The sequence below is a fragment of the Podarcis muralis genome, chromosome 6, assembly GCF_964188315.1.
Source record: "Podarcis muralis chromosome 6, rPodMur119.hap1.1, whole genome shotgun sequence".
NCBI classification, from domain to species: Eukaryota; Metazoa; Chordata; class Lepidosauria; order Squamata; family Lacertidae; genus Podarcis; species Podarcis muralis.
Window position 1 is genome coordinate 22,758,997 of NC_135660.1, and position 13,518 is coordinate 22,772,514.

Consider the following 13,518-nt stretch of genomic DNA (forward strand, 5'->3'; position numbering starts at 1 on the left):
TTTCCCAGAATCGGTCCATGAAATGGTGTCCGGGTGGATTTTTGCCGAATTGGCAAAATGTCCGGGGAAACCCGGACATACAGCAAGTAGAGTGATCTCACTTTTGGGAATATGGCAACCCTATAGCAAAACCATCACAGTGTTATATGGCCAGGCAGGCAGGCAGGCAGTCCAGTAACCTGAGACAGCAGCCCTCTTTAGGCATTCAGTGTGAATGCTTGGAAGGGTAATTGTGGATCCTGCATTCATGAGACGCGCTCCCTGGCCAAACCACAGAATCATAGAAGTGTAAGGTTGGAAAGGACTCAAGAGTCATCTAGTCTGAACCCCCTGCAATCCATGTCCGGCATTTATCTGAAGGGGGATGCCTCAATCATGGGTGGGCTTTCCAACAAGGGAACAAGCTCTCTGACTGACCAGTGTTTCTGTTCACATGTTGGAAATTTCATGCCTGAGAAAGGGAGCCCCTGCAGATGAATCCTGATGTGCTTTCGAACTGCTAGGTTGGCAGAAGCAGGGACCAAGCAACGGGAGCTCATCCCGTCGTGGGGATTCGAACCACCGACCTTCTGATCAGCAAGCCCTAGGCTCTGTGTTTTAGACCACAGCGCCACCCAGCTTAAGCCAGCACTGAGGGCTGGGGGAAGGGTGTCAAATGGCCTCACACATGACAGCATATTACCAAGGTCCACTCCTGCTCTAGATACCCCAAGATCCCAAGGAGAAAGAGCTCTCCTCTCTGCTTCTGGAGGCCTTAGGCCAAATAAGCCAAATTACACAGAAGCCAACATGACCAAAGAAGCAAGGCTTAACCCAAACACACCAAAAACAAAGAGGCAGATAGATAGGTTCTTAACAACCATTAAAAGATCAGCACAGCACGAAGTTCCTGGGGTTCTTGCACAATTTGGGCAGGCCTTTAAGGGAATTCGCTTGCGCACTGATGTTTCAGGCTGGGTCAGGTTGTCTGTATGGCAAGTGATGCCATTTGTGTTTGCCTGAAGAGCCAAAAATCACGGTGACATGCAAGCAACATAGAGTTCGCTTGCTTTCTCCCTCCCTATCAGTAGTCTTACAAACAACAGATGGCTTAAAAAAAATGAAAAATCCTACAGGATCAAATACCACCCACATCCTAAAGCTGCCTCCTTTGAAACATGTTGCGGTGTAGCTGGAAATGTGATGCTGAAGAATATGAATGGGATAAACCGTTCCCAGTAGAAAGCTCTAAGAGATAGATGCCAGGATCTGCTTGACAAATAGCTTCAGCCTTAATAATAAAAAAGCAAGCCCTGAAATATGAGCAGCATGCCAAATCCACAGGAACCACAAGCTTCTCTGTTTTAGTAATTCAGCCTTCTATTTTAGAGATAGTATACCCAGCACAGAAACCTTCAAACTGAACTTCTGGAACTTCTCATCGGAGTCCAGGTATTCTTTTGACATCTTTTGGCACCTTGTTGTGATTAAAAGCGCTCAACATCTTGCCATCTGTGGAAGCCTCCCTTGGAAATCAGGCATAAGGCTGTACATATGGATAAGGATGAGTCAAAACTGTTTTAGCAAGATGCAAATGCTGCAGCTGAACGGGGCCCTGAGTGGTGGAGTCTACCTGGGAGAATGTTTAACAGGGAAAGTTTAAAAGAGGAGATTTGGCTGCAAAATGCAAGTACTGTAGAAAAAAAGCAAGTGCATAGAGACAATATGTATTACCCCCTAATGTTATTGTTGTTGTTGTTGCTATTACAGTGGTACCTCAGGTTAAGCACTTCATTCGTTCCGGAGGCCCGTATTTAACCTGAAACTGTTCTTAACCTGAAGCACCACTTTAGCTAATGGGGCCTCCTGCTGCCGCCGCACCGCCGGAGCACAATTTCTGTTCTCATCCTGAAGCAAAGTTCTCAACCTGAAGCACTATTTCTGGGTTAGCGGAGTCTGTAACCTGAAGTGTATGTAACCTGAGGTACCACTGTATTTACCAGTCCTTCACCCTAAGGTTCCAGGGCAAATTGCAACAATTAAAACACATTCTGTGCCAATTCAGTTTCTATTAGGGCTGCCAGACACCCAGAATTCCCTGGACATATCAGGGATTCGTCCGTCGGAAATAGCGCCTGGACAGGATTTCCGAAAACAGGTAGAAATGTCCGGGGAAAACCAGGTGTATGGCAATCCATGTCAGAAGTGATGATTTTTTTGGTGAAAAACTACAATTTTCTTTTTCTTTTTTTTTTTTTTTGGAGATTTTGCAAAAGAAGCTCAACAACCTTTGGGTCTGGATTCTCACTTTTTGAAATATGGCAACCCTAGTTTCTGTGTGAATTAGGATATGAAAATAGAAATGCCAAAACAGATAGATGGAAATAGACATTTTCATGGGGGGGGGGGGCGGCGGCGGATCTGATCCACAAATTACATTTGTCCCAGTCTCTTGAAAAGAGAAGCAATACATTGTTTACTTTCCTATTCACATTTGAAACAACACTATTATTTTTTTTATTTTCCTTAGCTCATTGTTATTAGCCATTGTCTCAATATGTTTATGCCTCAAAGGCTGTAAAGTTGCTAAGAGATGAGAATTGTCCTCATTAGTTCGAATAGGCAACTATCAATTATAGACCATTTCAGGGATAAAGAAATTATTTCTGTCGTCATGTTGTCATGCTTCACAGCAAGAGCTCGCCAAAATGACAAATGCTTGTATTTTATTTATTTATTTATTTAACATATTATTGTTCCATCTTTCAGTCTCTGGAGGCCTCAAAGATGGCTTATAACAAAATTTGCTATTTTAATGTATTGCTTTTTAATTAAGTAGTTTGTTGTTTATTTTATGTATTTTTTATTGCAGATGTTAAATAATGGCTTTTATTAGCTACTTTTTGCGGCTGGAAAAGATGTGATATAAATATTTAAAGTGAAAGAAAGAAAGAACAAACAAACAAAATCTGAAACAGCCCTACTAATATCCATAAATATTAGACTGTGGCTGTACTCATATACCTAAGCATAGGAGCCAACTCCTAGGGGGCCAAGGGGACTTCAGCCCCCACAATAAAATATTTGAGGGGGCAGGGGCCCCCCCAAAGTTAATGGATATTCCCATTCAAATGGTGTGTATGCACTGCGTCTTGTGATCGATTATGTGGGGTGGGGCTTACCTGGGCCCCCACAATATTTTATTCAAGTTGGCAACCCTGTACCCAAGCAAGCCCCACTGGATTTAATGCAATTCACCATGCATAGGATTGGCTCCCCTTAACACAAAAATCAGACTAATCTTCAGACGTATTTACCGACGGCTCGGGCAAATAAGATGGTTTTAATTTACTATCTAAAAGATGAAAGAGATAGGGTTGTGTCCAATGTTAGTCGTGCTCAGAAATTAATGGACATGACTAACTGAGATTTACCTTGAGTAAAACTTATTTGGGTATAATTCATAATGCAAGACCAAAAACAACTCTGGATAAGGTTCTCTCCAGATGGAACAATACCCCATGTTAGCAATTTAAGTCAGTTAACTTAAATGGTTCTGCTTTATTGCTCTCCTTAGAAGTGAAACTGCTGCTGCTGAAAGGGCCAGAGACCACCTTTGCTCCCTGATTTGCTGGCCTGATTCCACCTGACCAGGTGTGTATGTGAGTGCAGACTGACTCTAGCTACAAAAGCTGCTTCTGAAGGGGCGGGCCAGAAGTCATCTTACCTGTGTATCCTGCTGGACCTGCCATTCGGGATGCTGAGAGACTATTGGCAATGGGCTGTGGTTTAGAAATTTTTGTTGAGGTCAAGATATTGGAGGTGCTTAATTTTTGCAGCAGAGACATCACCTTGCCGACAAAGGTCCGTATGGTAAAAGCTATGGTTTTCCCAGTAGTGATGTATGGAAGTGAGAGCTGGACCATAAAGAAGGCTGATCGCCGAAGAATTGATGCTTTTGAATTATGGTGCTGGAGGAGACTCTTGAGAAGGGGATGGCAGAGGACAAGATGGTTGGACAGTGTTCTCGAAGCTACCAGCATGAGTTTGACCAAAATGCAGGAGGCAGTGGAAGACAGGAGTGCCTAGCGTGCTCTGGTCTATGGGGGTCACGAAGGGTTGGACATGGCTAAACGACTAAACAACAACAACAATTTTTGCTGTTATTGGTATGATGCTTTTCTATCTTTATTAGACTTTATTATTTATTATGTGGGGATTGTTTAATTTTATTGTATACCGATTGTGACGTTCTCATTTATTGTTTGTAGCTACTTAAATGTTATGTTTCTGTAATTGTGTAAATCTTTTGATGTTGTAAGTCTGGTTTATCTATGGAATGGCAGCACACAAATAAGCAATGATGCTGATGATGCTTTGAGCATGATTTAGTTGATTATTACCTGGGAAGTCATAAGAGAGAAGGCCTTAGTTTTCAGGTTGTCACTACCTTCACTTCAAATCTGGAGGAACGTGAAATAGGACTTTCAATCAACGGATATTGTTATGTACTGAGGTGAATAGGATCCAAACTGCAGCAGTCTGATTGGTCCTAGAACAATAGGATCCAAAATGCAGCAGTCTGATTGGTCCTAGAACAATAGAATCCAAAATGCAGCAGTCTGATTGGTCCTAGAACAATAGGATCCAGAATGCAGCAGTCTGATTGGTCCACAGGTGCCACCCAATCCAGCTCCAGGTGGAAGTGAATCCGCAACCTGATTGGCCTACAGAAGAATCCCGGAATTAGCCAATCGCGTGGGGCCCATTGTGTAAATAATGTATATAAAGCAGACACTTTGGGGGAACTTCCATTCCTCACTACTATGAGCTGAATAAACAGCATGAAATCCACACTTGACTCCAAGTATATTTCACTGGCGATGAAGGTGGGATTCCGCTGAGCTGACCACCACGCACAGCACCGCAGCACCGCAGCACTGCCACCTGCCGCACCGCTGCCTTGCACCGTGTATCCCGGCTTCAGCTCCGGGACGCAAGGAACTCAGAATGGCAACAGACAGCAGCTTCTTACCATTCAACCCAGCCTCAGGAGACTGGAAAGCATCAAAATAATTTCGAATGGGGAAAGACTTCAGCAGAGTTAAGCTCTATAACTTGGACCTCAACTTTACACTGGTGATTTGTATGCTGCCTCCAAAGAGGAATTGTGCCACCCAAAAAAGGGGTACCTTCCAATAGATGGCTGTGCTCTGAAAAACAGGACTGGCAATGCACTTCCCTGACTTCTCTGAGCCTTGGCCTTTCCCATTTTAGAAATTAAATTGATGTCTGCCTGGGTTTTCACACTGAAAAGTAAGTTGCTTGCAGAAGCATTTTTGCCTTTGTCTCAGGAAGGAGACGGTCTTATTTCTTAATTTCACCACAAAGCGGCACTGAAGCAATTTATTTGCAGATGTCACTTTAAAGTGAGCCTTGCAAATGCTTTGTGACAGCCAGCTATTGGTTTGTTTGTTTGTTTTGTGAAGCTCGAGTCACTGTTATTAATTACTCCTTGAATAGAAAGTAATGACCCTGTTAAGGTGTGTGCGATCTATTTCCATGCAGCAGGCCGGTGGCCCCCGACTCTCTTACTCAGCGAATGTGCTTTTTATGAAGCGCATCTCTTCTTCGCAATTCTAAATGTTCCTTGAAAACAGCTGGGTATAAAAATGAAGATCACAGCCTGCAGTCCAAAGAGCGAGGAAGCCATAATTTACCGAAATGACCAAACAAAGGCTGATGTTTACGAGCAGTTTACCTCAATTGGGATATTTCATAGCCCCTTAGATGCTGTCTAACAACCTTGAAGATATTTCAGGTCTCTCTAGGCTCAGCGGGAGGGGCCAATGAAATTTCCAATAAGTTGCAAAGCTACATGTGTTATTCATTTAACCATGAGAATCTCTACATGTCAACTAAAAAATGAGTCCCAATGAGTTCAGCAGACCTTCCACCCACATGCAAGTGGATTGCAGCCTAAATATCAGGATTGTACCATGAACTCTGAGGTCTCCTGGCCAGGTAAAGGACCCCTGGATGGTTAAGTCCAGTTGAATTTGATTATGGGGTGTGGTGCTCATCTCTGCTTTCAGGCCAAGGGAGCCAGTGTTTGTCCGCAGACAGCTTTCTGGGTCATGTGGCCAGTATGACTAAACTGCTTCTGGCACAACGGAACACCGTGATGGAAGCCAGAGCTCACGACAAGCCATTTACCTTCCTGCGACAGTGGTACCTATTTATCTACTCACGCTGGTAGTGCCACCCGCGTCCCTTTCACAGCCAAACCCAACTGGAGTCAATGAAATGTTCACCAAGATGGTTTGAGAGCTATTACTACCATCACCACCATCATGAGTGGCAGCCAGGGAGGGATGTTGCAGTGACATCTGTCACCCCATTAATGGTGGTGCTGCTTGGCAGCAGGGAAAAAGTTGGGAGCAAAGCAGCAGTGAGGCTGGTGCTGTGCAAACCAACCCCATTGGGTTCCATCATGTAAAAAAGAAACCAGAGAGCAGGTTGTTGCAGAGGTAACTTTGCCATTCGTTTTAACCATCGTTAAGTGGGATGGGGTGACTCTTAATCCTGCCCCCTACTCTTTCTTCCCTCTTGGTTTGTGTAATCCTATAATCTCTGCTGCTCTGAATTTCCCCTTTCTTTTGTATTCAGCACCAACTGTGGGTAGTATTAATGCTAGCCATTGGTTTAGTTTAAGTCTGAAACTCACATCTACCCATGGTTTAAACGTGGCTTGAAGTTAAGACTGGATCTAGACACATCAAAGACACATCAAAGAAGCGTTTCCATTAAACGCTTCATAAAGGGAAATCCCGTTGGCGAAAGATGGGACTCCACAGCGCCATCTTGTGTCACCGTGTTATATAAAACGGTTTTTCTTTACTAATGTAGCTGAGTCCTAACTTTGGTTTGTGTTCAGCTCGGTGCAGATATAACCATAAGCCGAGTTAAGAAAGGAAGGGAGGGATTTGAGTGAAAGAGGCAAGGGGGAAATAAGAGAATGGACTGTGCAAGCCTGAAGGGTGGTCCTTAACCCAGACTTTGCCCTCCAGGTGTAACTCCCATCAAACCCAGCCTGCATAGCCACAGTAGCTGGGGCTAATGGGGAGCTGTAGTTGAAAACATCTGGAGGGCATCAGGTTGGGGACCGCTGTCTTAGCCACTGTTGTGAAATGTTAGGGTTGCATTGAGCAACTGCAGAATATTTAACAAGTCCAAGGGCACGTCAGACGTTTTTTGGTGGAGAAAAGCTTTGCTTATGCTCCAGCTCTTCAGAAACAAAGCATGAATAATGCAGGAGGCTCAAGTAGAATTGTGCAGAAAACACAAACCCATTCATGTCTAAAACAAACACCAGTAGTTCAGTCGCTCATCCTCCCCCCCTTCCCCCCCATCAACAGCATATAAATAAGATTATCCGCCTCCTCACACGAGCCCCTTAAATGGTCCACTGAGTTGTTAGAGGTTGCATCATCGCGTCAATAAGATCACTATCCATTTATCTATCTATTTATTTCCAAAAGGGGTTATTTTTTGCATGGTATACCATCTTTTCTGAAAAGTATCTAATTGGCTTTGGGGTCAGATGGAAGTCTCTAAATAGACGCACCCAGCAAAAGATCATTAACATGTTTAAGTCCCTGATCTAATTTGAACATGACCACCCTCATGGTGCTCCTGGTTTCTCGTAGTTCTTATTAATTTATTTTTAAATACTCTTCTTAAGTAAATATCAAATACAAGACAGATTTTCTTATGAGGACGGTATTTCCTTTGTATTGCCATACAGAAAGATTTATCTAAGCCAGGGGTAGCTAACTTGGAACCGTCCAGATGTTGTGAGCTACAATTCTCATTACTCCTGATTATTGGCTTATCAGTAATCTAAGACAGCTGGATAGCATTACTTTGGCTTCTCTTGGTCTAAATGTTGGCAAGTAAAGATTTTATATATGTACGTCTATGTAAACCACTTGAAATACCACTCACCTTTCAACCCTACCAACCAGAACTTCCCATTCTGTTTACTCTTACCTGCATGATGAAGTAACATGTCCACCATTCATTTCACACAGTATGTAATAACTATGTAGAATTTGTTGCCACAAATGTTTGCTGAGACCAGAATGGTGTAGTGGCTAGAGAGACTCAGACTAGGAAAACCCAGGTTCTAAACCTTGCCTAGTTATCTCCCACTTGGACTACTGCAACACGCTCTATGTGGGGCTACCTTTGAAGTGACCTGGAAACTACAACTAATGTGGCAGCAATCTGGTTACTGGGAGTGGCTGCCGGGACCATATATCACCGGTCCTGAAAGACTTACGCCAGCTCCCAGTACGTTTCTGAGTGGCCCAGTATAGCTGAAGAAGCGTCTCCACCCACATCGTGCAGCCCAGACACTGAGGTCCAGCGCTGAGGGTCTTCTGGCAGTTCCCTCACTGTGAGGTTACAGGGAACCAGGCAGAGGGCCTTCTTGGTAGTGGCACCCGCCCTGTGGAATGCCCTCCCATCAGATGTCAAGGAAAGAAACAACTATCTAACTTTAAGAAGACATCTGAAGGCAGCCCTGTTTAGGGAAGTTTTTAATGTTTGATGTTTTAATATTCTGTTGGGAGCTGCCCAGAGTGGCTGGGGAAACCCAGTCAGATGAGTGGGGTATAAATAGTAAATTATTTACAATTCCTAACTTCTCAGTCTAGCCTAACTAATGACATAGTTTTGGAAGGAAGGAGAGAAGCAGGACTTTTTTAGCCGGAACTCTCCGGAACTCAGTTCCGGCACCTCTCAAGTAGGTGCCATTATCATTCCAAGAGAGTGAGGGAGGTCTTCATGGTGAGTTCTGGCACCTCTTTTTCTAGAGAAATAGTACTGGAGAGAAGCATGTATACTGTACATATACTGTCTTGATCTCCTTAGAGGAAAGGTGGGGTATAAATGTATGTAATAAATAAATGACCTGACAATGGGCATCAGCGTAGATCAGGGATGAGGAATCTGTGGCTCCCCAGATGTTGTTGGACTCCAAATCCCATCAGCATGGCCAATTGCCAGGGATGATGGGACATGTAGTCCAACAATATGTAGAGGTCCACAGGTTCCCTATCACTGGTTTACATGGCTTCAAAGAGGGAATGCATGGAAGATGAATCTATTAGTGGCTACTGGCTATGCAAGCTCAAGGTCCAGAGGCTAGATGGGGGCAATGATGGAGCAAAATGATTCTTCATGCCCTGTTTGTATGCTTCGCAGAGGCATCCTGGGAACTGCAACACTGGATTATGGACCACTGGTCTGACCTAGCAAGGCTCTTACGACCTTTAAAATAATAGTAATAACAATCAGATATGCAATAATAAACAGGAAAGGAAACATAAAGCCCATAATCCATGACATAACTTGCAAATTAAGAATGTCAGTCAGCAAACAATTCATTCATCATCTAGGCTACCATTAGCAGCTAATCATAGTAAATACTTCTATCAATCTGGCAAAGAGAACTCTAATTATGTCTAAATAAATTCATATCTGTTTTGTTTTTATTATTTCTAGCATATCTTGTCTTATAATAATTATCTTTTCCTTCCAATATTGAGCAAACTTCTCATGTTGTTCTAATTAATCTTTTGGCATAGTCTGTCCTTCCAAAAGTAGTTTCAAAGATGAAATCTTAAACATCAGTACTCTGTGCCAAACATTACTTTTCCATTCTCTTTGGGATGACAAACCTATCTATTTATAATATCCAGCCACTAACATTTGGTAGAAGCACAATTCATTTTAAAAACCCACAAAAACTTTCATTTTCTACTAAGCCTTCTACCTTCCTTAATAAAAACAACCATATATAGGGTTCAAAAGTAACTGTTATAATCTGAATAGTCCCAATTGTCATAACCCAGAGTTTATATATATATATATCTTCACACAGCCATCCAACATGTCAAAAATATGTTACTCCCTCCCCAAACACACTAGGAATATATTGGGTGGATTTCAACATAGTGGTAAGTGAGGTATGCATGTGTAGAATCTACTCTTGCAATGAGATCCACCCCCCCCTCTCCTGTGTGCCCACTAAATCTATTCTGGAGTTTCCTCCACTCTTCAGCGCATTGGACTACTGCAATGCACTCTATGTGGGGCTACCTTTGAAGGTGACCCGGAAATTGCAATTAATCCAGAATGCGGCAGCTAGACTGGTGACTGGGAGTGGCCGCCTGGACCACATAACACCTGTCCTGAGAGATCTGCATTGGCTCCCAGTACGTTTCCGAGCACAATTCAAAGTGTCGGTGCTGACCTTTAAAGCCCTAAATGGCCTCAGTCCTGTATACCTGAAGGAGCATCTCTACCCCCATTGTTCAGCCCGGACACTGAGATCCAGCACCAAGGGCCTTCTGGCGGTTCCCTCATTGCGAGAAGTTAGGTTACAGGGAACCAGACAGAGGGCTTTCTCGGTAGTGGCGCCCACCCTGTGGAACACCCTCCCTTCAGATGTAAAGGAAATAAGCAGCTATCCTATCTTTAAAAGACATCCGAAGGCAGGGAAGTTCAGGGAAGTTTTAATATTTAATGCTTATTGTTTTTAACACTTGATTGGGAGCTGCCCAGAGTGGCTGGGGAAACTCAGCCAGATGGGCGGGGTATAAATAATAATAATAATAATAATAATAATAATAATAATAATTATTCAGAGTAGATTCACTTGGCAGACAGAGGAAGGGAGGAGAGGTCGAAAGCCCCATTGCACGAGTGGACCTCATTCTGAGCATGCAACAACTTAGCCGAATCCTGCCCATTATGTTCTTTTTCTGGCAGGTATTTGTTGACCCAGCTGACAACAGACAGATCAACAATTAACGGTTGATATTTTCCCACAATTTTGCTGCAACAGAACCACTGCTAAGAGACGATCAAGTAACAATCTGCCTACAGTTAATTCCATTACAGTATGTATAAAAATATATGATCTCATTTTTTTCTCCCTTGCTGTCTGGAAAAAAAATGTGTTCCTATTTTTCAGCATTGTTTCTGGGCAAAATTTGGAGGAACACTGGTTCGCCTGAAGACATTCAATCAACATCTTGCATTATCATGTCACTACGAGAAGCCTATGTTACAACAGAGATTAGTTCAGGGCCACTGTAAGGTCGAGCTTTCCCACATAAGATAGCTGTGCAAGTTCCAGACAGTTTACTGTACTTAGGAGTGTGAGGGTGATGCTCTGATGTTTCTGAGAAACACATACTTAAACATAATGAATGTTTTGGCTACGATGCTGCTGGGAAAACAGCGAGCAAGAGCATCGGAATTGGCTGGCTGCAGCCAAGAGGGGGTTGTGGTCCAAAAAACCTCTGGAGGGCACCAGAGCCAGTGTGGTGTAGTGGTTAAGAGTGGTAGACTCGTAATCTGGTGAACCAGGTTCGATTCCCTGCTCCTCCACATGCAGCTGCTGGGTGACCTTGGGCCAGTCACACTTCTCTGCAGTCTCTCAGCCCCACTTACCTCACAGAGTGTTTGTTGTGGGGGAGGAAGGGAAAGCAGAATGTTAGCAGCTTTGAGACTCCTTCGGGTAGTGATAAAGCGGGATATCAAATCCAAACTCCTCCTCCAGGTTGAGGAAGCTTGGGTCATACCCATAATTACATCCGCCGCATTTCATTGCTCAATTGTCTCAAGGGAAGACAAAGCGATGATTTGTAATGGCCCCAGAGAAGTGCTTCCATATTTTCGGGTCTGATTCTCTACTGCGACAGATCTAAAAATACTGGCTTGCAATGCTTGCAAACGTTTTGTTCACTAGCTTGGAAACTACTGAAAAGCCTCTTCAATACAAAGGGACAAAATGTTCCTGTTCCATTCCATTTCCTACATGCTGGTTCACCAGCTTGAAGTGAATAAAAAAGTGCTGGATTGCCATGTCTGGATTTATTTTCTGACTTGGCCTTTTGCACTCTTTGCTCTTCTCGTTTATTGCTGATAGCTGCAGATAAGACACCGTCACTTGTCCATTGTACCAGCCTGCAGGCGCTGCCTTCTGTATCTCCCCGCCGGTCTAATCCTCGGCGTCTCATATTCTGATATGAATAGTTTGTTGCCCTCAACAAGTGCCTGCTTCCACCTGAATGCTAAGCTTCTTTCTCTCTGGGTACTCTCGTGCCTCTGGCCCCAAACCACCTTACTGGGGAACACAGATCAGCAAGAAAGCCCCCAGTCTCACCGTATATTATCCACAGAGGAAATCAGATGTTGCTTCTGCTCGTAAAGCGTTAAACATAGCAAGAGATAAGGAGACAAGAATGAGATTGAGGGGGGGGGGGGACTTGCATTAAGGAAACTCAGACAGAACATATGGGGAGCTTAATTAGCAAAGATAAGCGACCCATGAAGATACATTCTAGGGCTGGAACGGACATAGAATTTAGGCATTTGCCATTGTTTTCCTCTGGTGCCTTTAGCTCTTAGGGCCAGCATTTTGGTCGTTTCCCCTTTGTATTTTAAGAGAGCTGATTCATACGAACCATTTTGCCTGCATGGCCTCATCCTCCTCTTAACAATGGTCTTTTTCTCATGAGATATCATTGGATTCCATAGGAAGTTGCTGTAGACACAATTATACCACTGGCCCATCTAATTCATTAATGCCCATGCCGATGGGCAGCAACTCTCTAGAGCCAGTGTGGTGTAGTGGTTAAGAGCAGTGGACTCGTAATCTGGTGAACCGGGTTCGCGTCTCCGCTCCTCCACATGCAGCTGCTGGGTGACCTTGGGCCAGTCACACTTCTCTGAAGTCTCTCAGTCTCACTCACCTCACAGAGTGCTACTGGTGCTACTGGAAGGATTTTTTTTTTTTTTTACTATGGCAGACCAACACGGCTACCTATCTGTCACCTCACAGAGTGTTTGTTGTGGGAGAGGAAGGGAAAGGAGATTGTTAGCTGCTTTGAGACTCCTTCAGGTAGTGATAAAGCGGGATATCAAATCCAAACTCTTCTTCTTCTCTAGGGCAGGGCTTTCCCAAACTTGGGTCTCCAGCTGTTTTTGGACTACAACTCCCATCATCCCTAGCTTGCAGGGCTAGCCAGTTGTCAGGGATGATGGGAATTGTAGTCCAGAAACAGCTAGAGACCCGAGTTTGGCAAACCCTGCCTAAGGCCATGGATAGGCAGTTCCCCAAACCTTGGCTGGAAATGCCAATGACTGAACTTGGGACGTTGTGCGTGCAAAGCACGGAGCTATATCCCTTTCCCTTGAGTCAATGGCACCTTCTACATGCTCCATGTGCCCTCTGCATCTGCCACTAATTGTGTCATGTTAACTCGTTAGCTTGTTTACAGTGCTTTCAGGATCAGCACTCCCAAGCTACAAGTGTGTTGTAGGGGCACATGCTATGTTGTTGTTTAGTCATTTAGTCGTGTCTGACTCTTCGTGACCCCATGGACCAGAGCACGCCAGGGACTCCTGTCTTCCACTGCCTCCCGCAGTTTGGTCAAACTCATGCTGGTAGCTTCGAGAACA